The 27,766-nt window shown below is 33.4% G+C and overlaps 1 long non-coding RNA gene and 1 pseudogene across 2 annotated transcripts; both read left to right on the forward strand.

Moving 5' to 3' along the window:
* On the forward strand, positions 1–4,350 carry LOC134251318 (uncharacterized). Of its 2 annotated transcripts, XR_009988710.1 has the most exons (4): positions 1–1,198; positions 1,482–1,586; positions 1,906–2,067; positions 3,746–4,350. It is a non-coding gene; the product is annotated as an uncharacterized LOC134251318 (long non-coding RNA). The 2 variants fall into 2 exon arrangements; XR_009988709.1 differs by having other exon boundaries at positions 1–1,586.
* Positions 4,351–6,953: 2,603 nt separating this feature from the next.
* On the forward strand, positions 6,954–24,341 carry LOC134251316 (endoglucanase-like; annotated as a pseudogene).
* The last annotated feature ends 3,425 nt before the right edge of the window (positions 24,342–27,766 follow it).

Here is a 27,766-nt window from a genome sequence, read left to right on the forward strand (position 1 = left end):
CCTTCACTTCCGTATCGGTCAAATTGACCGGTGGCGCGTTAAAACACGACTTCGCGAAAATAAGATCTCCGTCTTTATTTTATGGTAGCATGAAGGTATATAAACTATATATCATCTTTTTGGAAATTTTCTCTACTTTTAAAATATCTAAAAAGATTTTGTCTTGATCGCCGGTATTTAATCGATTTTACGTTGTGAAGACAAACGTGACTTTTTGAAAATGGCGTAATTTTCCAAAGCAATTGCCGATTTTCCAGACGATTGACATTTTTTTCCTGATTAACTTTTTAAAGAAAGTATGATATATTCTTAAAGCATATTTTCTCTGCTTTTAAAATATGTAAAAATTATTGTTATTACTTTAAAGTATGTTTTAAAAACAAGAATTTTCTTGCACTTATGTGTTTTTTCTCGATTTTATTCGTAATGTTTAAACAAAGCTCAGTTTTACGTTTATTTCTGTATTGAAATAGGTTAAACAAAATAAAGCTGGTAAAAGTAGAGAAAATTTCCTTTCCAACAAGCCCTTACAGGCCTTCTTACGCTCAGTATTTTCTTAATTACGATAATTTGAATTTGTGACCTTCGCATAGTTTTTATGGAAAAATCGGTCAATATTTACATGTAACGTCAAGGTCGATATTGTTGTGTCTAACTCGAAACAACAAATTCTTTTATAAGACTTTTTTTTGACCATTTAGATATATTTTTTACTGAAATAAATACATAATACAAAAAAAAAAAAAGATTTCAAAAAACAAATATATACCATTGTTCTGCCTTTTGTGTGAAGTGAAATGTTAATTTATTCATCTACATGTAATTCATCTATATTTCATGTAGTGATATACAATGTTGATAAAAATTGTAGATTCCTTAAACGCCGATCTTTACTCAAAAAAAAAAAATCAGATTTTTAATATTATTGTATCTTGTTATACTGTATTCTAAATTTGCAATTTATTTAGATCTATATTGGCACGAAATTTAACAATACAAAAACTCGCATTTATAAATAAATACGACTCATCACTGTATGAGTTGATACGAATTGAAATAACCACGTGTTTCCGCTATGGCAGCAGTAAACAACATGATGGCGATCCGAAATCTGAACGTCAATTTTCATGATTATTTCACGACGAAGATCATCACATCAATGAATCAAATAATACGGACATGCCTTTAGTATTAGCAGGTGAGAATACGTGTATATTGACTGAATAGTTTAAGTTTAAAACGCACTTAGTTCACGTTCTAAAGAAAACTAAATGTACACATGTACTAGATCTTCATATTTCAGTGTGCGTATTTCGTATTGTTCAGCCAATTTTGTGTTGCTTTTGAAATTTGATGCTTTTGACAATCACTCGTAAGTTCAAAGTAAAATCAAAGTTGCCATAATAATGGATAGTTGTTTTCAGTATGTGTGTACCAGTCAGCCAGTGTGTACATGTACCACTTTCACATTGAATTTTTAGGGTGCTGGCACCATATGCAACAATACTTTCATCGGTGAATACCCACTTGCTAAGCCCACCATGAACTACGAAGGCCAATTAATATGTAAGGACACCAATGAACAGGTAAATTTTTGTTTTGATATTGAAAATTTCTGTATTTCTAAAATTTCAAAAAATAAAATCAAATTTCATTTGTGTCATTCTCATGATATTGTATTTATACAAGTTTATAAACATTTGCTTTATATTTTGAAAAATAAGTGTTTGAAACACATAATACTTATGATGCTTGATTATTCATACAAACACATTATTTAAACACATAATATCTATTTTAATGAATGCCGAGATATATGGAACAAGCTGTTTTTATAGACTGCTGTTGTATTTCCAATCTGCATAAAGTATGTGGTTAGAATTTCCATTTTCTCAATTTTTTCAGACACTTTCCAATTATCGTACATCATATACATGGGTGGTCAAACTCACTGGATGGTTTATCAACACTCCCATGCTCACAAACAGCCTTGCCCCAGGAATTTTGCCTGAAGTAACATTGCAGTCTATTGTCTCCTTTCTTTTTACAACCCTGGCAGCCATGCAGGTATGCAATCTATGAAAGCCATGAAGGGACATAGAATCTTTAAAATTTATAAAAGTAAATGGAGTTCTCAATTTATACAATCCATTCTCTCGGAATGACAATCTGTTATAATGAATTGCCAATTCATTCTCACAGATTATCAATTTGTTCCCTCAAATTACACAATCCGTTATCTCAGATTGTATAACTCATTCTCCTAGTTTAAATGATTCGTTCCCTTGGAATGTAAACCCTTCCCATGATTTCAATAAAATTATTATTTATCTGTACATTAAGAGTGCAACGATAAACCGTTTGTCGGTATACCGCGGTTTATTTTTCCACGGTTCGGTTCACGATACGTGAAACTGATACCACGGTTCGGTTCAAACGGTCCATAATTATCCGAATCGTACGTTTTGGTTCGTCATTTACAATTTCAAAATGGCTTCCGCACGAAACATGAGGTCAATGAAACTGCAGAAACGGCAAATAAACTTGTTTTCAGTCTCATATTTAACGGGCGGAAGGATGTTATCACTTTCCTAGTGTTAGCGTAATGAGCATTTGATAAAACTTTTGAGTTTTAAGCATATGATGACAAACATCTGACTTTTTAACCCAATATGTCATGTACCGTGATACGTATCGTATCGTGAACTGAATACCTTGATACGTATCGTATCGTGGGGTAGGCGTATCGTTGCACCCCTTCTGTACATATCGGATATGGTAATACATGTTTAAAGAATAGAATATTGTAGTATTTTACATCCTACCTTTTATTACCCGATACATATTATGGTCCAAAATGAGAAAAATACATGAACATTTTCAAATCCATATGCTAGTACTGATATTTGTAGAACAAAAAATCTTTAAGTTTTTGTGTTACTTGTATTTTAGAATAATTGAAAGTCCTAAATAGTAAAAGTTTATATGGGTCCTGTGTAATCATAATATTCCTAAATAAATAAATATACGTTGAATTAGTTATGAAAGAGGTTGGAAATGACCGGTTGCTGAAACAAAATAAAAAGAACGCACAAATTGATTAAAATGGTTGGATGTATCTGTACATAGAAATTAAAGAGCACAGAGAAAATCAGAAGACTGACGTTGTAACAAATCGAGATCTCGAATTATTAATCTGTGAAAACAAATTACCAGTATGTAATTCGAGATCTCAAGTTATGAATCAAGGGGGCGAATTAGTAATCTGTAAGATCGGATTGTGTAATTCGAGATCTCGAATTATGAATCAAGGGAACAATTTAGTAATCCTTTGGATTGGATTGTCTAATTCGATATCTCATTTTTTACTTTTTTGAAACATTGATGTGTCCCTACATGGCTTTTGTAGCAATCTAATTAAAATTAAATCTTCCATCCACTGCCAGATTTTTTTAATGTCGCGATAGCGTAAACAGAGGCTTTAGTCAGATTGCCATATATGCTATTTGTTTTAGTTCAGTAATTTTACCATGATGGTTTACTACAAGTTTGTTGAATTATCAGTCCTGATACATTGACTTAGCAATATCATTTAACTACTTGAATCACATAATACAATTTTAATTTTAAAAGGAAAATCAAATAAATGTAGTAATTTTAGCATTCTTAATTTTATTTATAAATGTAAAATGATTCATATACACAATGACATGTATCTGTTTCAAAATATTTAAATCTTTTACAGGATAGAAGCTGATCACTTGTACTTGACAGCAAATAATGTCTTGGACAAGTCAAAGACTTTCCTCCAGTCTTACAGAGAAATGACAGTTGATAAAAGAATGGTGGACACAAAGTAAAAGTGCTCTGCAACATTTTGTTGAAGATTTCAGTCTGATTTGGAATTCATCTTGCAATATTTCTGGATTTGTATATTTGGATATAAACTTCACATTTTCAACTTATTGACTAGACAGTTTTGCGTTAAATATTGCCAATGCTATCTATTATTATTATTTCCCTCCAAGACAACATGTCATGTCTTTATTGTACCCCTTAAGCTCTGTTATACCAGTAAAATCTTGTAATGAAATCATTTAGTTTATTTTTTCTTGTTAGATTAAATCCATGAAAATAAAGATTATTTTTAATGGTATCAAGAGAATGGATTTTTTTGTTTAACAAAAAGACTGTATACATGTTTTGCTAGGGGTTTGTAAGAAGCAGACCAGAATTCTTTGTTGGAAATTTTGTCGTTTGCCATTTTTATCACGTCAACTATTAGATGATTTATCCATGATTGAAGCATTTCAAAATTGATATTTACTTACAATTTAAAGCAGAATTCTGAACTGATATGAACTTGACCCCCTTAAGAACAAGAGTGTCAAGGTCAAGTTTTAATACAAAAATGTTCTTTCATTTTTATGGCCAATATCTTACATACAATATCATAAAATATACAAAAAGTGTCAAGAATGTGTCCAGAATGTGAAATAACAAGCATGTTTATAGCCAAAAACTTTAAAAAGTTGTTGCTTAGCAACCTTTTAAAGGTCATTAAACAGATATCTGAACTAAAATGATGCATGGATTTTGCAGTTCTGACCCCTTCTTGAGAGTATATTCAGAATTTTCCATTTCAGCATCCATTGTGTAAAATTATGGCAAGAATATTGAAAAGTGTTGAAAAAAATTGATGAAACTTTTGCACTTATTTGACCTTTGACCTCCTAAAGATAGTTCTAATGAGGTCAAACTTTAAGACAATTTATCTGCTGTTTGTCCGTTGTACTTTTATGACCTCTTATCTAACTTTTATTTGTGCTGGGATGCATAAATGTGTCTAGGATGAGTAATAAACGAAAATTCTTGCCCGAAAATTAAAAAATTCTGGGTTGCTAAGCAACCACTTTTAAGTAGTTATATGCAGAATTGAAAAAAAAAGTTTATGTGTTTCATGTAGTACAGTATAATGCTCTTTTGTGGGTATATCCCAAATTTCCTATTTCAACATGCATCATACTTAATATTTAGCTTAAAGATGAAAAAGTATCAAAAAATCCCATAAAATTTTGCACTTAATTGACCTTTGACCTCAATTTTTACTAATAAGGTCAGTTGTTGAGTATCTAAGCAGTCATAAAATATCATCTGTAAGAAATTTCCTACAAAATGGTATGCATTATGCCTAGCTTTCCCCTTGGATAAAGAAGTTAGAAATAATTTAATAATGCCATGTCAAAAGGCCTCCAAAATCACGTAAAATGCGCCGGAAGAGAAAGGGTTAAACCGGCTGGCTAGGCTGTCTAGACTGTGAATGAAAAGTGTGACGTCATAATCACAGTCTTGAGTCGCTGCCAAATCGTAGTAGCAGCGTTGGGAATCGTAGTAGAAGCGTATAGTAAAAAACTATATACAGTGTAAACACAGTATTGGACACAGGGTTATGTAATGAGTTGAACCCCTAGCCCCAGGGTTAGTGTTAGGGGTTAGGGCTGTACTGAGTTGACCCCCCTTTCCCCCCAAGGGGGGACTGTCCTGAGTTGACCCCCTATCCCCCAGACCCCTCAAACCTACACTCCCTGGACCCCACACAGATGCTTAGCCCATCAGAATCCACCATTTTTGACCTCATTTGCATAAAAAGTGCACTCCGTTGACCCGCCCTGTAGCAACCTCTAATGATAAAACGCCGCTTAATGATAGAAATAGCATTAAGCGTCGCAATTTCAACGCTTAATGCCATAAATTATTGCATTAATAGCTGACATCATCAACCGCTAATGCTAAATCGCCGCTTAATGACAGAATTATATCATTAAGCGTCACAAATGCAGTGCAACATCGACGCTTAATGAAACAAGCAAATATCGACATATTCGACGCTTAATGATACACACTGGTGTATCATTAAGCGTTGCAGTTGCAACCCTTAATGATATAAAATTTAGAAATCGCTTGATATATCTAAGAGAAACACACATTCACCTTTCTTGAACAATGAGATATCACTTGTCAAAATATTTATATATACCCTTGTGCTATATAAATGGTTATTATTGAAGTTTTACTGTTTTTTTTCTATCTAGTCAAGGGAACGTCTTTAAGCCCCGGATGTTTAAGAGACAGATAGTTAGATAGTTAGAAGAAAGAGATACAAACAAAGGGATAAATAAAATGATATTCAAGTCCTTTTAAAAGAAAAATTTTTTACTGAAAATACAGAAGCAAACAAGCAATTAAATTCCTTTTAATTTGATACAATGATTTTAATACTCATCCTAAAATATATAGAATATATTTAAATATTCCAAACTTTGTATTTTAGATTTGATACAGCTTACAGTGGCTGCAACGTTATTGTTGTCAACTTATACGAACGATCACGTTACACGAACGATCCCGCACGATTAACGCACGATTAAACCTGTCACACGAACGATTCTTCACGCACACGATTCTACACGTTACACGATCTTACACGATTGCTAACGCAAACGCACGATTCTTCACTCAAAATAGTTCAAAATATTTATGAATCGATATGTTCAAAACGAAATACGGCTTAATACTAATTTAAGGTTTGAAAGAATTCTCAATATTATTTCATAGACTTTGAAATAAACCCGGAAATGGATATTTCTGTAACTAGATACATGTAAGACTTAATATCTTAGATTATGAATAATTATTTAAGTAATTATCCAACCCAAGAAAATGGATTTCTTTCGTTCTATCAGAAGATGCACATGTATGTGGGCCGTATAATTTGATAGAATTGGATTTCATGATATGCAGAAAGGGGGATACGATTATAAAAAGAGGGGCATCATGGAATGACTTAAATTACAAATTATAGCCGTATGATTCCATTGATTCAATGTTTGTGAATCTCTAAAAATGAACATAAGGGTTATATAAGAAATATGAACCTTTGGTATCTTGTCCAAATGGCTGGTAAGGTATCCTTATTTTTGCGAGGAATCTTGTTTAAGTACCTATTATTCAATGACAAACTCTTAAGAAAAATTATATATTTTTGCGGAACGTGTCGTTTGACCTTAACATTAAACCAGAAATCTCTGTCAAGACTGTAGCTCAACTGGATTGTACTTATAACAAAGGATGAGAAAAGAAGCAATTACCATCAGACCAAAACTGTAGAAGGAGTAGCGTTTTAAAGGAATTTCACAGAAATTTCTATTTTTTCTAATAATGGCAACCTTGTTCATTAAAATCGAGAACTGATGCACTTAGTCTATTTTATGTATCTAAGTGTAGTCTACTTGTGTGCCAAGTTATATCGAAATCAGACAAAAATTGTAGGACAAGTAGTGTTTCAAAGAAATTTCACAGAAAATTTTAATTTTAGTACACATGGCAACACTGTTCATCGAAATCAAAAACCGATTAAATATCCTATGTATCTTAGTGTAGGATATTCCTGTGCCAAGTTATATTGAAATCAGACCAAAATTGTAGTAGGAGTAGCGTTAAAAAAATTGTTTACAGACAGACGGACAGCTAGACGGACGGGCGCATTACTATCGCAAAAGCTCTTCTATAGTCTCTGACCAGTAGAGCTAAAAATTACTGTTTCCAATAATGCTATCCCTACTTGTACTTCAAAAGATTATTTTTTTTATTTTTGCACAAAAAGATACTACCATATACATGTATGACCTTTAAGATCATATTACCAAATTGACATGGGTAATTTAAATAAAATGGATACATGTATATGCTAATCCGAATATCCTCTATTTTCCCTAATTTTTTTAGGATTTATTAGTTATTTCTATATGCCTCCTATACATGTATTTAAATTTTTCCAATTTTCACATTTAGTAAAGTTGGCACATAAAGGTACAAAATGATACAAAAACTAACAGTTTTTATCGTTTACTAAGACTTTTTACGGATTTTTGGCTCAAATCTGTACCTGGATTTGAAGCATTTAAAAGCAAACATAGTCCTAGTATGTGTGAAAAATCTTATTTATTTGATGTATTTTGAAACTTTAGTCCCTTATTATTAATTTAACTTACATTTAAATATTTCGTCTAGTCTTTGATTGCGTAAAAATTATAACTAAGTTCAATGTTCTAAAATAATTTTGAGTGGCAGAAAAGAAGATATTGAAATTTCTTACGCCACCATTAAGCCAAAAATATAGTCCCTGCTAATTTTCAAACGCAGTTTACCATTTCTATTTCAAGTTGTATAATTGTGATGAAGAAAGAAAAATATGGTCTTTTAAACCTCTTACATCTAAATATATGACATATCAACAAATATGCTTTAAATATTCCATCTAATAAGACACTAGAAAAAAAATCCTTTTTAAGTTAAATATTTCTTTATTGTCTTTGGGAAGTTTAGGGATTTTCTATTCTCCATTTAAGGCCTTCCTCTATACTTGGAAAATATTGCCACAGACTTGCTTTATATGCAAATTACGTTTCTTTTTAGCATCTAAATTACATGTGGTACCCCAGGGTCTTAAAGTAACTTTTTCCAATCAAAGTATTGTTTTTTTTTATAACGATAAAAAAAATTAAAATTAAATAAATTTCATTGCAATAAAAAATCTAGCTCGTGCTTTTTTTATGCCAACTAGACAGCACACTGAAAGACTTCTGTGTTTCTTTCTTTCCTGTATTTGTGCTACTTTTTAGCTCTCCTGAGCCGAAGGCTCAAGTAAGCTTTTCTGATCAAAATTTGTCCGTTGTCTGTCGTCGTCGTTGTCGTTGTCGTCGTTGTCGTAAACTTTTCACATATTTATCTTCTTCTCAAGAACCACTGGGCCAATTTCAACTAAACTTGGCACAAAGTATCCTTGGGTCAAGAGGATTCAAGTTTCTTCAAATGAAGGGCCACGCCCTCATCCAAGGGGAGATAATTATGAATAAGTGAAAAATTAATAGCATTTTTAAAAAATCTTCTTCTCAAGAACCAATGGGCCAGGAAAGATGAAACTCATGTGGAATCATCCTCAGGTAGTGTAAATTCAAGTTTTTATAAATCATGACCCCCAGGGCTAGGGTGGGGCCAAAATGGCTAACCAAAGTTTTACATAGGAATATATAGAAAAATCTTTAAAAATCTTCTTCTCAAGAACCACTGGGCCAGGAAAGATGAAACTCATGTGGAATCATCCTCAGGTAGTGTAGATTCAAGTTTATTCAAATCATGACCCCCAGGGCTAGGGTGGGGCCAAAATGGCTAACCAAAGTTTTACATAGGAATATATAAGAAAAATCTTTAAAAATCTTCTTCTCAAGAACCACTGGGCCAGGAAAGATGAAACTTATGTGGAATCATCCTCAGGTAGTGTAGATTCAAGTTTGTTCAAATCATGACCCCCAGGGCTAGGGTGGGGCCAAAATGGCCGACCTAAGTTTTACATAGGAATATATAAGAAAAATCTTTAAAAATCTTCTCAAGAACCACTGGACCAGGAAAGATGAAACTCATGTGGAATCATCCTCAGGTAGTGTAGATGCAAGTTTGTTCAAATCATGACCTCCATGGCTAGGTTGCGACCAAAATGGCCGAGCAAAGTTTTACATAGGAATATATAGAAAAAATCTTTAAAAATCTTCTTCTCAAGAACCACTGGGCCATGAAAGATGAAACTCATGTGGAATCATCTTCAGGTAGTGTAGATTCAAGGTTTTTTTCAAATCATGACCCCCGGGGCTAGAGTGGGGCCAAGATGGCTGACCAAAATTTTACGTAGGAATATATAGGAAAACATTTTTTAAAATCTTCTTCTCAAGAACCACTGGGCCAGGAAAGATGAAACTCATGTGGAAGCATCCTCAGGTAGTGTAGATTCAAGTTTATTCAAATCATGACCCCCAGGGCTAGGGTGGGGCCAAAATGGCTAACAAAGTTTTACATAGGAATATATAAGACAAATCTTTTAAAATCTTCTTCTCAAGAACAGCTGGGCCAGGAAAGATGAAACTCATGTGGAATCATCCTCAGGTAGTGTAGATGCAAGTTTGTTCAAATCATGACCTCCATGGCTAGGTTGCGACCAAAATGGCCGAGCAAAGTTTTACATAGGAATATATAGAAAAATCTTTTAAAATCTTCTTCTCAAGAACCACTGGGCCATGAAAGATGAAACTCATGTGGAATCATCTTCAGGTAGTGTAGATTCAAGGTTTTTTTCAAATCATGACCCCCGGGGCCAGAGTGGGGCCAAGATGGCTGACCAAAATTTTACATAGGAATATATAGGAAAAATCTTTTAAAATCTTCTTCTCAAGAACCACTGGGCCAGGAAAGATGAAACTCATGTGGATTGATCCTCAGGTAGTGTAGATTCAAGTTTATTCAAATCATGACCCCCGGGGCCAGGGTGGGGCCAAAATGGCCAACTAAAGTTTTGCATAGGAATTAGAGGACTTTTTAAAAAAAAATCTTCTTCTCAAGAACCACTGGGCCAGGAAAGATGAAACTTATGTGGAATCATCCTCAGTTAGTGTAGATTCAAGCTTGTTCAAATCATGACCCCTGGGGTTAGGGTGGGCCCAAAATGGCTGACCAAAGTTTTATATAGGGATATATAGGAAACCTTTTAAAATCTTCTTTTCAAGTACTTCAAAGCCATGCTTAGTGATGTTTTTCTATTTATATGGAAACATCTTCAGGTAGTGTAGATTCTACTTTTTTTCAAATCATGACACCCAGTAAACTTTCAGTGTTTATCTGATGTGTGCTTTTTCCTAGTCGATGTGCTCAGGTGAGCGATGTGGCCCTTCGGCCTATTATTATGTATAGAATCAGATGAGCTAGTGACCATGTGGAATCGATTTAACATCTAATTATGTAGCGCCAAGAATACCATATGCCTTAAATACCAAGAGTCCAAGCATATCAAAGTTTTGTACTTTATGTTTGGAATAATAAGAAACAATAATGTCTTATATTATTCAAAAGTTGTTAATTCTATTCCTAACCAGAAAGATTTCAGTCTGTCTTCACTGCAATTGTCAGTAAAGAATGATCTATTTCGGTATACATGTACCATTTATACTCGCCTGTTAGTCGGTTCTGCTTAATATAAATAAGTCTGAAATTTAAACAGTTTTTTTTCACTCATGGCTGATGTTAGATAGCGGAAATGTCCCTAACAAAAAAAAAATACTATAGAAAACTAAAAAGTTTACTATAGTTTAATATAGTTAACTAGAGAAGCAAAGTAAAAACTTGGGAACTTTGATTTGCTGAAGTGAAAATTTTGGAACGTCGCTAACCACTGTCAAAATGTACGATCCTCTCTCAATCTGGCCGCAGATGCATGAGACGAGATTATTTTGTAGCTCATTAAAGTCTTCACCAATGCAAGTAAAGCATAGTCGGACCTTTCATGCGACCTTTCAATACCAATTCGCAGTGAACAAAATACTTCTGATGAATACTAGTATTAATAGAGAGGGTCTCTCTTGTACCGAAAGAAGAACTATATTCATTTAAATCTATTTCATTTTAATATTAGTCAGATGTAAACTTAGTCTCATATATCGAAAGAAAAAAAATACTACAAATGAAATATGCGTCATTTAGAATTAAAAAAATACAGCCTCTTCAACCTCAGTCAATATGTATATTGTAATTTGATAAATACTAGAATAATAGAATACTAGCATAAATGAACCTTTTTCTCAACACAATATATATTATTCTATGTATTACATGTACTTGTATTCTTTGTTATATATCCTTAAACATAAGTTGTCAATATTGATTTCTCTCCTTTCGGAGTTTGGAGAAACGGAGCAATAGTGAAAATCTCGATACGTATATCTGAAACGTTAACAGTGATATGTGTTAAGTTGTATCAAATCTAAAACATATATATCTTTCAGGTTGACTATTCAAATCATTGTATGAATTTAAAAGGAATTTCATTGTTGTTTGCCTCTGTATTTTCAGTTTAAAAAAAATGGTTCTTTTAAAGGATTTGAATATCATTTTATTTATCTCTTTGTTTGTATTTCTTTCTTCCAGCTATCTCCTAAACATCCGTGGCTTAAAGACGTTCCCTTGACTAAATAGAAAACACAATAAAACTTTAACAATTACTATTTATATAGCACAAGGGCGTATATAAATATTTTGACAAGTGATATCTCATTGTTCAGGAAAGGTGGATGTGTGTTTCTCTTAGATATTACGAGCGATTTCTAAATTTTATATCACTAAGGGTTGCAACTGCAACGCCTAATGATACACCAGTGTGTATCATTAAGCGTCGAATATGTCGATATTTGCTTGTTTCATTAAGCGTCGATGTTGCACTGCATTTGTGACGCTTAATGATATAATTCTATCATAAAGCGGCGAATTAGCATTAGCGGTTGATGATGTCAGCTATTAATGCAATAAGTTTTGGCATTAAGCGTTGCAATTGCAACGCTTAATGCTATTTCTATCATTAAGCGGCGTTTTATCATTAGAGGTTGTTACACCGCCCATCTAGACATCTAATACTACTACCGTATAACGGGTATTTTCTGCGGTTGGAAATTTTTGCGATTTAACGCCTGAAAGGTAGCAATTCATTTTTTGCGTTTTCAATTTCTGCAGTTGCACTATACCGCAAAAAAAATATTTATTTGGTACAGTATAGGATCACCAAACTCTAAGATTTATAACAAAGAGCAAAGTTCGCGAAGTACAAAAATCAGCCAAGTCATCAAAATAAATGAAACTTTCTCACATTATACTCTAAGATTTGTATGTTGTAAAACATTTTATTTTTTAAGAATATCTTTTCGGGTCTTCATTTTACAGCCGTTTCAATTTAGCATTGTTTCCTTAATCAATGCTGTCACGTCATTACGTTGGCGTTATGCTTCAACATCGTAACGTTGACGTTTTGTATAAAAATAACGCATTACGTTAATGAAATAAAAATCACCAATACAGGCAATTCTTCAAAACTTTAGGAAAATATTTCTATGGTATATTTTTATAAGAAATTAAAAAAAAATGACTGGGTTTTTTTTATTTTATCTTATTTATTTGTACTTCAAAGATATGTGAACTATTTGTTATAAACATGTATATAACGGTTGACTGGAAAAATCGTGGATACATGTAACACCTTAAGTGAAAATAAGGGACAGATTTAGCTGAATGCAAACACAAAGTGTCAATCTATCAATCTCGTATTTGAATAGAACTTATTTTTTTGTAGTAAAATGTATACTACACTATATAGTAGCCATGGAAACGGATTTTTATATTCATAAATGCGTTATTATATGGTCCTACGGCAAACAAGCTAAAAAAAATGAAGGTTTTGTCAGAGAATAGACAATTGTTCTTTTATAACGAAACAATAAAGCTAAAAAAAAATGTGTAATAAAAATGAATATTTTTGAAATTAATTCACTATATCTATTATATTGTTCTATAAAGAATTTGCTACATTTCCTTAATTAATAGCATTTCCTGATCATTTGATATGTACACAGTTCTTACATGTAAAACATGAAACATTGTGACGTTTGACGGCAATCTTACGCACACAGTGGCATATTTCAGAATAGACCTTTTAACAAAGTTGATGCAAATCATCAAATCCGCCGCAAAATTATTTTTTTTCAAAAGAAAAAGTCCAAACGAAAACACACGACAAAACCATTTGAAATTCAAAAGTTTAATAACAATTAAGATAAACATCATCCTCTAGCGAAGATGGATAAATGGAAATGGCACGTAAACCAATTAGTTAATGTAAATGACTTACTAGTAATTGAAATAAAATCCACTATTTAAAGATAAAAACGTCATATAATCAAAATGAAATATTAAAAAAGTCGGAAATTAAATTCAAAAAAAAGCTATTTTATCATATAGACTAAAGTCAAGGTCACAAGTCATTGACCTTGGTGTCGTTTGAAAGCACTTAACTAGTAAAGTGTATGCATACCAAATATAGAGTCCCTATCTCCAATGGTTTTAAAGTTATAGCGAAAGTTCAAAAAATCTATTTTTAGCATAAAGGTCACAGTTAAGGTCACAAAGTCATTGTCCTTGGTGTCAGTTGAAAGTGTTTAATTAGTGGAGTATGCATACCAAATATGAAGTCTCTATCTCTCAGGGTTCAACAGTTCTGGCGAAGGTAAAAGTTGACAACAAACAGACAAACAGATAAACAGACAAACAGACAGACATGACAAAAACAATATGCGCCCCTAAAAAATTCAGGCGTATAAAAATGCTGGAAATGAAATGCAGCGGCTGATATCATGTATCATTGTCTTGTAACAATGCCGATGTTTTAGCAAAATACGCGTATTGAAAAAAATGTCAATCTACTAGGTAATTCACCTAGTGTTTAAAACAATATCTTCTTTAAAAAAAACTTTTACAATATATGAGATATTTTGGCACTGTTATTCATATCGTTTTGTTCTTGGGTATCGAGCAGTTCATGAAACAACTGGACTTTGAGGAAATCCTAAATTTATTAAGGAACATCTGACTGATGAGAAAAGAAAAACAAACTGAAACCTCGATCATATATAACCATAATAAAGACAAAGTATAGAGGGACTATTTAAAAAAATATTGATGGCTTTTATGATTTATAATTATAGAATTATTTCATCAAGGCAATGACAAAATAACGCCTCATTTATCATTATGCACATTCTACTATTAATAATAACTTGGATCATGAACATTATGATTTCTGCTGACTCTGTTGCACATTGAGAGGACGGACAGAATTAAAACAAAATAAATGTAAAGTGTAGAAAAATATTATTGCATCAATTACAGATCCAGGATTAATGTCAAGCGACATATATAACCACCCCCCCCCCCCGGGTACTTTTGAATGCATTAGATACAAACGCCTTATCTGTGAGGTTATACTCTATACAGATATTCTTTCAGGAAAAAAAAATATGATAGACAGGTAAAATTACCAGTAAAATCCTTTAATGATAAAAATACATTTTAAAATATACGAATTGATGCAATGACCGATCGCGAGTCACGGAACATGATTACAGTCGTTCTTAATGTTTTTTATCATACAGATTTTTCAAAAAATGAAAGCTGCGAATTAATTAATTTCTTTTTACTATATACATAGTAAAAGTACTTTCTTTATTTGCGTATACATTACATCTGCTTTGTTATTTGTCACACGTCAAAAAGGATCCGAACACCCCACCCCCATTACCCCTGTTTTTTTTTTTGCTAGAACACCCCTCTCTCTCTCTCTCTCTCTCTCTCTCTCTCTCTCTCTCTCTCTCTTAGCTTCTCTTTTTGTCCGGGCTATATACCTCCCTTATGAATCTATATGCACAACTATAAACAGGCATGCTAATCTTGACTCTTCTCTGTTCCGTAGACCTGAACTGGTTACAGAGAGGAGAAACTCAAAGTAAAAAGAGAAAGCAAGTAACCTCCCTTTGACTTTTTTTCGTTAACATGCGATATTGACTTACCTGCAACCAAAAGAGCTGTCACTATCTCGGTACATGTAGTAAGTTATTCGTTTATACAATGTATTAATAAGTCTAATAAAGGCAAAAACTCAAACGCGATCTAATATCAAATAGATATATTTTCTCAAAATTGTTTATATCAATATTTGATTTTTTCAATTCGATTTTTCTAGGTTCTGTCTCCATTAGCCAACATGTATATTATAAAGTCTCAGATCGGAAAATATTTTACTAATAAATATTTTAAAAATTAATCGGTCTTCTTGAAATGCCAACAACAATTTCGGAAATGCATGATGGTATGGGATCTATAGGGCCCATGGCTTTGTATACGATTCTGACTCAGCCCAACCTAATCATTTTCTATAATTTATTTATGACAATTGTTATGCCAGTGAGTCGATGTAAACTTCAGAACAAATACAATTTGTGTTTTGTTAGACGGGTAAAACAATATTTTTCAGTTTATATATACATCTTGGTAGACTAGTTGCATCCGATGTAACTTTTTATGTTAAAAATACCGATTTGGTCACGCAAGAGAAAATAAAGTTCCTCGGGTGATCTCCCTTTGATTACATAGTGACCATGGAGACGAGGAAACGGGATCGGGAGATAAAACATATGTAAACATTGTATGTAAAATAAAAAGGAAAGAGTATCCAATTTTTAAAAGAATTTCAGCCAAATCATGCAATAATAAGTTAATTAAACGAAGACCAGCTGCTTTAGTAAAAAGTTTTGGGTTAGGAATGAGGCACGACAAGTCGACATTATTGCATCTTTAGTATGGGCGTCGGGGCTAATCGGAAGGGGGGGTGTAGACCTATCAAAAAAGGTAAATCCCAATTTTTCAATGCCTATATGTCTATTTTTGTAAAAAAAAAAATGCAAGGGGGGGGGGGGCTAGCCCCCCGGTTCCGACGCAGGCCCATGTTTTTGCAGTCGTGCTTTTAGAGACTTCGTACTTTTTTGCACTATAACACGAAATTTCCTTTTATAAATTGAACATTTACATTTACAAACTTATTAATATTCACAAAAGCAATATATAGAATCTTGTTTCTTTTCAATTAATGTAGGTTAACCCGCATTATTTCCACTGTGAAGGTCGCTGCAAAGAGATTTGAATCGAAAGAAAAGTTTAAATTTCGATGTGGCCACATTCCTCGGACAAAATAAAAATACGCTCTATTTGTTTATTTATTAATTTTCTTTCTAATAGTATTAATTATATTTTGTTCAAAGGGTGTGGCCACAGCAAAAAATTGAACCGAAGACGAAAAAATGCTTAATTTTTATAAAAAGTGGCAAAGTACACGTGTTCCGACGTTTTCCCGACAAATATGACGTCATCAAATGGAAATTTGGCGTCAAGTTTGAAATCTAAGGAAAATATTTCCGTAAACAATTATCTTCTTCTCCTCATTTTAATTTTCCTAATTTAATTAGGCCGATTTAGTACATTCGAGGATTTAGCTCTATGTTATTATAACGTTTTGTAAAACAGGCACGTAGCATCGTTTTTGAAAGTGGGGGGGCCAACCTGAGAAAATTTTTTTGATTTACCTAAAAAAAAGTTGACAAGCACAAAAAAAAAAAAAAAAAAAAAAAAAAAAAAAAAAAAAAAAAGAGATATCCACGGTCCAAACTCGAAAATCCTATTTCGTGGGGGGGGGGGGGGGGGGGGGGGGGGGAAGTGGCCATTTTTTTTCAAGGCAAACTTCCTTTCACTTCCAATTTTTTCCTATATTTCCTTGCTATGCATATACTGTGGTAAAAAGTGGGGGGGCTAACCACCTTTTCAATAGACATTTTATATAGTAAAGGTAATGTTGGTGAAGTTGGTGAAAAAAGTGGGGGGGGCCAGGCCTCCCTGCCCCCCCCCCCCCCCCCCCCCCGGATACTACGTGCCTGTAAAATCATTCAGGCACATGATTAAAAGGTGCATCAGAGAACGTGTATTACTCTATCAAACTTGATAACACTACTGGCTTTTAGTTACTCTTTATAAAATTATGCCTAGTCCAAAGGAAAATATTAGTAATTTAGAAGATAATGATAAAATACCTGTGCAATAAAAATTAATTGCTATCAAAAAGCTAAAACAACAGTTGCATAATTAACTACCCTCAAAATCACACGTGTCACGTGCATTGAGGCGTAACTAATACTGTCAGTCGTCTGATTTGAATGAAATTCACGAGACAATCAAGCCAATTGTAAACACAAGCGTTATTTTAACCACAGTCTCAAGACAATCGACAGGATTGTAAAGTGGAAAATAAGATCGAAAGAAAAACTGCCCAACTGCTATCGAAGTTTCGATGTCGCCCGAATTTTCTCGCTAACGAAGACACGTCCATGTATGAGTGTGCAGACGCACAACTTATGATACTTGCATGTATACAATACCTGAAGTCATATTAAAAATATTTTGCGATTTTAATTTTCGCGGATTTGTTCCATCCGCAAAATTCCGAAAAAATTGGACAACCGCAGAAAATACCCGTTATACGGTATATCATGGGAAGCCTAGCTAGGTTTTGTAAAGATTGCATGAAATGCTTTCACATCTTCATTTCTTGTTTTAAAAAGAAAAACGGATATCAAATTCGTGGATTTGTTAGATAGTATCAGAATGGCACGTATCTCCTATACCTGTCCAGCTCTACTACTTTAGTTATTTTGTCGTGCCATTTTTATGATTTAAATATTTGAGAGATTGATTAATTGTTTTTAAGTCCCATTAAATATTTTTCACTTATATAGAGTGGTCACCATATACTGGCGAATGGCTTCAAATTTTGAAATCTTCAAGGCACTCATGGCCATTAAGTAGTGAGGGATCACTTAAAAGTACCGAGACCATTGCGAAGAAACAATTGCTACCCATTGTTTTATCGACTCAGAACAGTTGGGCAGAGATTCAAAATCACGACCTCTCGATCACTGAAAGAGCACTATATCGACTGAGCTACCGTGGACAGTAATGGTTCTCACCATCAGTTTGACGAATTGAGCTTGTTTTTGATATGCGTGTAAACTTGTAAAATTTAGTGCAAAATAACTGAGTCATCCTTTTCATTGAAAATGAAAAAAAAAAATGATCAAGTGGTATAGAAGGCAGAAAAAAGTTACACGGTTATGTTTCTAAAGGGAATAGAAATGCGTATGATATATTACTTTGTAGAATCCACATATATTTCAACCGGTGCTTCATTACCTAAAACTTGTCCTAATACAACGTGAATCACATTTAGAGCAGCAGCAAGGTCAAGGTACATAGACATAATATTGAACATTTTGTATGGTCCCTTATTGTCATTGATCATGTGACTTAAATTAAGGTTGCCAAAAATGATTAAATACAAGATGGTTTATTGAATTGGATTTCTATACATATTAAATTTATATATCAATATAATAGGTTTACAAAGATAAATTCAGTATTTAAAACAGCGAGGACCAACGGGTGGCCCTTATGAGATAGAAAGACTCGCCCTTTGTTCTAGAGATGGTCAGGGATTGGTTCCGTTGGGGAATAAAATATTTTTGTAATAGAAAATGGATTTCTCTAAATACCCAAAAGTATCACCATGATCACATTTATTTACTTTTTTTCCAGGGTACTACTACAGAGACATAGGTGTATTGCAAGCGGTAATACCCCGAATGTTCGGATACACTCGGGATTTACCCAGCATGCCCCCATGACATCTCCTGGCCGAAATCGGACGCCTTTGTTCCCCTAGAAAGAGCTGACTGAGGGAAATATCACGGTTATTATCACGAGGCTACTGAGCAGGAAAGAGAACGAAGAAAGAAGGAACATCTCGAAAGTATGAGAGTGGAATCCAGAGACATTCCAATGTTATAGATATAGAGATTTGTGCAATACCAGGAAATTGAATATCAATGTTTTTTTATTCTCGCAGTTTTATACCTGTGTAATAATTGTAAACACGTCACCAATACTTGGACTATGTTTGTATAAATAGATGTTATTCTTGTTTCGTAAAATACATGAAATATTTTTGTGTTATAATCGTTACATAGAGAATGAATAGAATTGGATAGACTTAAGTGTTCTGGGTACATCAAATCTCTTGCAGTAAAGAAATATAGGTTATCACAGGTTACAGACGTCACCTAAATGAATGGTGTCTGTAAGTAAGGCAGACTCCAACATTAGTTAGGCATACAATCAAGAAATTAGATTTACATCTAAAATGCAAAATTTAAACAATTTTGTATGACATGGCTTTAAGTTTCTTGGGAATAAAACTATCCAAAAACTTCAAACTAGTCGCCCCTAAAAAAAATCAATTCAAATCCAGCATTTGAAGCAAGTTTGAGAGTGTTTATATCTTGATGCATCATCCCTAAAAGTTTGTTTAATACAGGTTAGTTTCTTCATAGTTCTTGGTAATACCTTAACAAAAAAATACTATAGTAAAATATAGTTCACTATAGTTTACTATAGTTAACTATTGTACCAAAGTGAAATCTTTGGAACTTTGATTTACTATAGTGAAATCTTTGGAACTTTGATTTACTATGGTGAAATCTTTGGAACGTTGATTTACTATAGTGAAATCTTTGGAACTTTGATTTACTATGGTGAAATCTTTGGAACTTTGATTTACTATGGTGAAATCTTTGGAACTTTGATTTACTATAGTGAAATCTTTGGAACTTTGATTTACTATAGTGAAATCTTTGGAACTTTGATTTACTATAGTGAAATCTTTGGAACTTTGATTTACTATGGTGAAATCTTTGGAACTTTGATTTACTATAGTGAAATCTTTGGAACTTTGATTTACTATGGTGAAATCTTTGGAACTTTGATTTACTATGGTGAAATCTTTGGAACTTTGATTTACTATGGTGAAATCTTTGGAACTTTGATTTACTATGGTGAAATCTTTGGAACTTTGATTTACTATGGTGAAATCTTTGGAACTTTGATTTACTATGGCGAAAACTTTGGAACTTTGATTTACTATAGTGAAATCTTTGGAACTTTGATTTACTATGGCGAAAACTTTAGAACTTTGATTTACTATGGCGAAAACTTTAGAACTTTGATTTACTACAGTAAGACCTTTGAAACCTTCATTTACTATAATGAAAACTTAGGAACTTTCATTTACTATAGTAAAATTTTTAAAATTATTATTAGGAATTATGAGGCATTTTCACTGTGTATACTTGTCTCAAGAAGATGACCATCATTTGACACTGAAAGTTCTGAAAGTATGTAAATAATAAACTTGAAATAAATCATTTCACTAAAAATAGAAGAAAAAAAAATAAAATCTATAAAAAAAATATTTATGATATCAATACCCCTATCGGGATATTTGATATCTACCTTACAAGTTGTGCTGTATTGAAATCTAAAATAAACTGTGGATGTAATGAGCCACCTTAAACCAGAAAAGGGGTCCAAAAAGGAGAATAAAAGAAAAAAAAATCTTATATTGAGGCATTGAGTCAAAGACTCTACCTAACGGGAGAAGAGGATATGTGAGGTATGAAATGCGATAAACAGTGGCCTTTCTGCAAATGAAAGTACTGACCAAAGTTATATTAGGTATTAATTCTATTAATGGTGTGATATGAATGACGTCGCAATACCCAATATTCACGACGGATTTTCTCGTTATTTCACGATCATGACATTGAGCACATGGCGCTTGTCGCCGATCGGCAGGGGATGTTCACTTCACCATGGCACGTGATCCCATCTCTGATGTTTTGGAAGTTCTTATTTGCTCTGCTCCTGTTTTGTATTGTTTTATTCACCTTTCTTCTTGAATACTGTTCCTTTGTTTCAGGTTCCTATGCATTGAAGGCATGCAGAAATCAAAAGGAAATGACAAATATGCATGCGTTTTATATAATACAAAGAGATATAAAAAATATATTTGAGGAACGTGCTTGGTAACATTTAGTGGGCTTAGCTATTTTTAAGTACATATACTTGACTCTGATTAAAATTTAAAAGAAAAAAGTGGAAAAACGGTCACGAAACATTCTTCATTGACTTTATGTAAACCCACACATTAAGTATGTCAATTATATGATAAATAGAATACCGGCCCTCGGGCTGATATGGGGCCACTTGAGCTGATATGACATAGATTTGTGTATGTTATATTCTCTATTTATTTATTATTTTACATATGTAAATACGTGTTTTCAAAGTCCTTACACCCAATTGTACGTATAAATACAATTAACAGTATTTACCTGAGGTAATAATTTTCGATTTATTTTAGAAAATTATGATTTATAAAGGTTTTCAAAGGTTCCCCCCTACAACTGACTTATCCTCTTTCGCCGTTTTATTAACAGATATCCCTTATTTTCCTTATTGCTGAAATCTCTTTATTTTAATACAAAAAAATTCTTGTTTATCATTCACTTAGAACTCAAAACAAGGGCAAAGACATTTTAAGAGAATTGAAAGACAATAATCATTTCATAAAGTTTCTTGCTTAGATAATTTTGCGTTACTATGTGCATATCTAATTTGGGATCGAGAATTACATAATTCATCATCACCCGTAACCATAAGCCTATATATAATGAACGCTGAAGAAAATCATTATTATTTATTTCTTAATTCTGATCAATGTTGATTTTCGCCATGAGATCTTTAATTTGTTCTATTATTTTTGGTAAGTCTGATAATAGAGATCATATTAATCGGCAATTTATCTTTTCAAGCTTCCTTACTTTCCATGAAATCTTTTTCAAATTACTTGAAAAATAAGGAAAATTTCAGATTATGATTGCTAACATTGTTAAATGGATACGAGTATGTCTAAAACCCTTTTTAAAAATCCCTTACTTTCATTTAGCACAAATTCCTAAGTCTATCTTTAAGTGTTGTAGGTTTTAAATATTCATTCAGTGTATCTAAATCTATCTGTTAATCTTCTTGACCTGTTCCTCTCTATACATTGTTTATCTTCTTGACCCGTCCTCCCTATGTACTGTTTATGTCCTTGACCCGCCGTTCTTAATACATTGTTTTTCTTGTCGATCCGGTGATCCTTATACATTGTTTATTTTCTTGACCCGTCTTTCTCTATACATTGTCTGCTCAGAGTTTTTGTCTCCTCACATTTTTCGCCCTATGCAATCCTTAGTTTTCTCCTGATGAATTGAAAGCCATGGTAGGATAATTATGTATCAAAATACACGAAAAACAACCAAAAATATTCAATACGACATATTCAAAATTTTAAATAAGAAATTGAAAGTTTCTCTGTCATAAAATGTAAAAATCTTTTTTTCTGGAAAATAGGTCGTGAGTCATATTGTTCAAAGGCACGCTAATTTGTTTGTGCCTTTTGCAATCAAATGGGTTGCAACAGGTTTTTTTTTACAAAAAAATTCCTCAATTTATACTTTATTTATTGAGACATTAAAAAAGCTGATCGAAATGAAGGGAAATTGAAAAAGAAATTTAACCAATTCTAATCACTCTTTCATTGTTTTTAAAAGATTTTGCCATGGCTATTCACACATCACATATGAAATGCGTTTCTAAATCATTTAGGTGTAGCATATTTGAGCTGTAACCAGAAATGCACTGGTTCTCCTATAATGTGCAAAGGGAAGCAATGTGCCACCGTGACACGCTACACAAACTACCACAAGGGGGCGTGCGAGTGCGGCCACGGAGACAGCCAGTTTGGCTGGAACCATGACCACTTCGTCACCGCCCATAATCAGATGTTCTTTGATGAAGGATACGGCGGAGGTTGTGGTCAGAGGTGTGGAGAATGCGTTAAACTAACAACCACAGGTAAAAAGAGTCAAAAAGACAATCAAAAGTAAATGCATCAAACTGACAGCCACAGGTAAATGCGTCAAAATGAAAAACAGAAGTAAATGCGTCAAAATAACAAACATAACCAATTGCGTCAAACCAAAATAATCTTAGGCAAATGCGTTAAACTAACAATCATTGGTAAATGCATCAAGAAGGATATGGTGATAACGAACAGTTTTCAATATCAAAGCCCATAAAACAATACAAAATAGGAACAAAGCAAACACAGAAGTGGGATCAGGTGCTATGGAGGAGTGAGCATCCTCTGCTGACCGGTCACACCCGCTATGTGCTTCATGTCATGATTGGGAAATAACCGAAAAAATCCGTCCTCAATTCAGTGTATCAATTGTGGACTAACAAAAAGTATGAAAAACATCAGTCAGCATTTGACTTAATGATAGATTGCATTTGCTGACAAGGTCAATGTATCGGCCACAGAACTTACGGAACAATTTCTTTAAACGAGACTGTAGAAGTATGATAATTTAAACTATTCAAATTATGCCGTGTGCCTACAGAGACTTTAACATCAGGAATCAATATATAAGCAGTCAGTTCCGTTAAAATGTAAAAGAAAAAAAACTTGAATTCAGTCAGGCTCTATGGTGCAATACTATGCCTATTTCACTATAAGTACCTGTATATTTTTCCTTATAGGGGTTTGGGTGTGGGGTCAAGGAGGCACAAGTCCTACAGGACAATCCCAGGTTTTTTATGGTAACCAACCTGTGTCCTAATGTTTATCCCAACCAGAACTGATGTAACTATGGAACCGGTCCCTATGGTAACGGACACAACGACTTTGGCTCCGTTGCCCATTGGAAAATGGCGCCAATCAAATTTCGCGTTTAGGTTGGAAAAACCCGGAAATGACGTGGAAGATTGTATCACGTAATTGATATAACACCCCCACTGACGGCATGTATAACTCATGTGAGTGTGCACATCACGTTAAACGCTCTCTAAATGAAACAGCCAACGGAAGTGAAAATTAATACACAGTGATCAATTTTTTTTAATAATTTATTTGTTTTAAGAATCAAATCTGAAAAAAAATGTCATATTGAAGTTTTACGTGCACTGTATCGACATTTATTATATACCCATCAATTTCCTAGTTTTTGTTACTGTTACTGTTACAGAGTTTGATCCGATTTTCCGGATCACCACACTGTGGTTTTCTGAATCCATATCACCACGCTCTGAAACTGATGACGTAGTACGCAAAAACATGACGTTATTTTTCTTGCGCGTTTAAAAGTTCCTTGTTATTGTGCTTTGTTTTATGGAAAGATATTATGCAATTGATCTCTAAAGTTTTAATCTGCTACATTTAGCTAGTTATAAGGGGATACATAATAAATTTATCATTATAACAGTAACTTGATCCGAAGGGCCGTATCACGTCTCGTTGACAGGCGCGGATCATCAGATCAAACTCGACGCTTCGCGTCTCGTTAGATCTGATGATCCGCGCCTGTCAACTCGACGTGATACGACCCTTCGGATCAAGTTACTGTTATAATAATATATATATATAAAACTTGTCTAATTCAGATATAAATGGTTCCCAAAGATAATACAATTTGAACATTTTTATCAAATAAATTCACGAAAATGGTCATAAAGTTAACAAGTTATTAAGAAAACTTCGGATTACACAAAAACTGGATAAGACAAGTTTCACGAAATATATTCCCTTATTTGGTTTCTGTCATAATCGTTTGAATTTGATACAGTCGAGCTTGTTTTTAGAAGTCACAGTGGCATAGCGGTAGAGAGTTAATTTCGTAATGGATAAACCCAGGTTCGATTCCCATAAGTCGTACCTATAATAACCAAATACAGTTAATGAGTGTTCCTTCGCTAAGCATCGACCGCATGATACGTGAAAGTCACGGGTCTTTCAGATGAGATCTAATAAAAACCAGGGTCCCGTGTGTTAATAGGCTTTGTCACAATGAAAAAACATATGTGGTCAATGGTAAATTTGATGCTCTTAATGCTTAATGGGTATAGATTACCGTATAAGCATGCGCATAATCCCATTGTGGGACGTCAAGAAATGTGTAATTACTTACATAAATACCAGCTTTTTTGTATCAGTATAACAAGACCAATTGCAAAATAAAGAAAATCATGATATATATTATACAGATATAATTACGCATGCCTGAACGTCACAATAAACCAATAAAGAGCTTCACATTTAAACCTAACGTGTCCAGCGGGACATTATAGGAAAGAGGAAGAGGAATTAAGAACAATGGAGACGGAGGATGTAAGCACTGTACATAAACTTTGTTTATTTTAATGCAATAAGTATTTTGATACCCCGGTTACCCATCAACTGGTTAATTTCTTTCCATAATCCTTTCAAAGCTAGAACACCTTATCTTATCCTCCTTCAATGAGTAAAAAGTCTGTAAAACAGTTTGTCGTGTGTTGCCACCTTTGTGACGTTTAATAATTTGTTTGAAATTCTCAAAAGTATTATTAATAATGACATATAATTTTTAGCAGACACAAGATATCAAGATGAGAAATAAAACCAATTTTGTAAAGGGAGATAATCCAAATTTACAGTAATGACCACTTAGATTTAACAGAAAAATCATGAAAATGGGTCTGAAAACTGTCGTGTGTTGCCACCTTTGTGACGTTTAATAATTTGTTTGAAATTCTCAAAAGTATTATTAATAATGACATATAATTTTTAGCAGACACAAGATATCAAGATGAGAAATAAAACCAATTTTGTAAAGGGAGATAATCCAAATTTACAGTAATGACCACTTAGATTTAACAGAAAAATCATGAAAATGGGTCTGAAAACGCTAAAACATAAATTTAAACAACAAAGAAATGGCGGAGGCGGGGCGGCAGGAGGTAAATAACAAACTTTGAAACAACGTCCGTCCTCCAAGGATGTAGATGGGAGAAAAGGCAGAGTAACGCACCGCATGGTCAGAATTTCATTTGTTAGATTTTAATTGGTCAGATTTTGATTGGTCAATCTCTGCCTCTCCTACCACGGTAAGACATGGAACAAAATTAACATTACAAAGCACAGCTATACAGTATTTCAGACTTTCACATTCAAGGAGGACACTTATTGATTACAATAAAAATTTTTAAGTAAACTTAAATTTATTTATTTTAATGCAATAAGTATTTTGATACCCCGGTTACCCATCAACTGGTTAATTTCTTTCCATAATCCTTTCAAAGCTAGAACACCTTATCTTATCCTCCTTCAATGAGTAAAAAGTCTGTAAAACAGTTTGTCGTGTGTTGCCACCTTTGTGACGTTTAATAATTTGTTTGAAATTCTCAAAAGTATTATTAATAATGACATATAATTTTTAGCAGACACAAGATATCAAGATTAGAAATAAAACCAATTTTGTAAAGGGAGATAATCCAAATTTACAGTAATGACCACTTAGATTTAACAGAAAAATCATGAAAATGGGTCTGAAAACGCCACTGACTTGACCGAATTAGGGAAAGTTCAGACCCATAAAGGAAAATTAAATGGCAACACACCTCAAACATAAATTATACCAAAAGTGAGTAAAATTTACAAACATGGGAATAAACATATGTCCCGTAATGCAATAAAACAACAATTTGAATTCACAAGTGTCTTATGATGGATAAACATATGCCCCCATCACAACCAAATGAGTTTACTATTCCTAGTGTATTATGTCTGTGGGTCCCAAGTATTAACGAATTACTATGTAGAATGTCCGATAAGGGATAAACATATGCCCTTATAGTCGCAAATCATCATCTCATTCGCTGTTTTTTACTAAGTTCACATGTATGTGGTATTCATTTAAGGACTGTCTCGAGCAATGTTTTAGATGAGGGATAGACATATGCCCCCATATTGGAAAATATTTCACACTGTAAGCTTCCGCACCATTTTAAATGTTTATATGCATGCGATCTTGTCACCTACCAGCCTAAGTATTAACAAATGACTTAGGCACTATTGTTCTGGATGAGGGATAAACATATGCCCCCATACGTTAATACTCTTGAAAATCACTTCAAAGTCGAGATCCTACACAAATAACAAAACAAATCTGCTCCGAGGATCCACTTCCACTCAAGCATATATCAACATGGTGTCACATGTCTTATGTAATATTTAAATGCATCCGATTTCCATCTACCCAGGAATCCAAACTGACTATCGCTCATCCCTCGTGATGCACAGTAAGAGGCCATTCCAATTCCAAAGGAATGTTCTTTGAATCTATTGACATCCAAATTACAAAACATGAGGCTTTGCTTTAATATGTTTGAAAATTCTTGCCTTGTGACTGCAGTGTTTTGGGGGTAGCAAAAAAGGGGCCCATCGGTCCTCCCTCTCATCTTAATGTAGAGTTCTAATGCCCCCACTGGA

The sequence above is a fragment of the Saccostrea cucullata genome, unplaced genomic scaffold, assembly GCF_032062105.1.
Source record: "Saccostrea cucullata isolate Sc308-1 unplaced genomic scaffold, CSIRO_AGI_Scuc_v1 ctg5008, whole genome shotgun sequence".
NCBI lineage: Eukaryota > Metazoa > Mollusca > Bivalvia > Ostreida > Ostreidae > Saccostrea > Saccostrea cuccullata.